At 43.3% G+C, this 1,413-nt stretch overlaps 1 protein-coding gene across 1 annotated transcript in view; it reads left to right on the top strand.

Moving 5' to 3' along the window:
- The window catches only part of gfra2b (GDNF family receptor alpha 2b), a 77,474-nt gene extending 76,517 nt beyond the window's left edge, over positions 1 to 957 (top strand). The window contains exon 10 of the mRNA XM_037118348.1: positions 1 to 957. This exon is cut by the window's left edge and continues 2,575 nt beyond it. The gene's annotated coding sequence lies outside the window, so the exon portion shown is untranslated.
- The last annotated feature ends 456 nt before the right edge of the window (positions 958 to 1,413 follow it).

Below are 1,413 nucleotides of genomic sequence, written 5' to 3'. Positions count from 1 at the left end.
GCGGTGGCCACCAGGTCTGGAGGTGTCTGGAGCGGGTCGCCGCCTCCTGCCCTCCGTCAGCTGGAGGGAAGAGAGGGATCAGTTTCTGTGACTCTGGTGTGGCCTTACTTTACTGTTCTTTCTTACGTGCTTGAAAGTGGGAGAATGATTGTTATCGCCCCGCCAGCGGCCGAGAAAACCCGGTAAAGATCCAAACTAGCCCGACTGCCACTGGATTAGGCGTGAGTATGCATCGTCTCCAGAGGATGAACCATTCACATTTAGGACGGTCACTCCTCAGAATATTTAAATCTCGTCTCGTCATGTTGGAATCTGGCATCTGTTTTGCATCTGGAGAAGTTTTCCTGATTAATTACCAGTTTTTATTATTACTGAATTATGTTTTCAGTGTTACAGAGGACACATCCAAAATTAGTTTATCTCCAATATATTTTCTTTTTGGCAGTAAATATTAGAAAATTTAAAGACGTTCAACTTAAGATATTTATCCAAACTTATCCAAGTTTGTTTAATTCAGGTTCTACTTAAAGATGCATGTTTATTTGAAAGAAACACGCCAGTATCATCAGCAAACTGTATCCAGAACAAATGAACATTCAGTGACTACAGTCAACATTAGATCAGATAATTTGTGCCAAATCAAAACTCAATTTAGTTTGTCAGCCATCTGCCAGTCTGTCCATTCGAGGCCATAACATGATAATGAACCAAACATTATGATCGGTCATTGATAACCACCATCCTCAGGCGATGTGACAGTCTGTACGTGCCGCTGACGGGGCTTTACACTGTACGATGATGAGGAGGGAAAGAGGAAGGAGTGGGCGGAGGAGGAGGAGGACGGTGAGAGAGAGGTTGTAAATTTGCTGATATATTTGTAAAGTTTTAATGGCGCTACAGCGGTGTAACTGAAATATGTGTCTGGAGATCTAAATAAAAGTAACATCTGTAACAACAGCTGTGTCTCCTGCGTGTGATGTTCGTTTCCTCTGACAGCAGCAACACAGAGCAACAGGTGAGTTCACACCTGGCCAGCTGCACAGACGACGGAGGAGGATGTTTTAAGAATATTTCTGTCAGTCTTCCTCTATTATCCCATTTACTTTTCACTTTTAAGTATTTTTTAAGTATCTTTTAAGTAGTATTAAGTATTCTAATCATATTATATGAAGCGGAGAGCTTTCTTCATAAGCAGTAGCAAGTTGTAGACACCGAGAGGCTTCACGATGAGGAAGAGGAGGAGGAGGAAGAGGAGGAGGAGGAGGAGGAAGAGGAGGAGGAGGAGGAGGAGGAAGAGGAGGAGGAGGAGGAGGAGGAAGAGGAGGAGGAGGAGGAGGAGGGTGTGTTGCACTTCTATTAACATGTATCAACATCAAGGTGACGCAGGTCAGTGTAATTTATTTCCTAACATTT

Source organism: Acanthopagrus latus, chromosome 12 (genome assembly GCF_904848185.1).
Source record: "Acanthopagrus latus isolate v.2019 chromosome 12, fAcaLat1.1, whole genome shotgun sequence".
NCBI lineage: Eukaryota > Metazoa > Chordata > Actinopteri > Spariformes > Sparidae > Acanthopagrus > Acanthopagrus latus.
The sequence above is the reverse complement of the archived record's forward strand: the minus strand, read 5'-3'. Positions and strand labels throughout refer to the sequence as shown.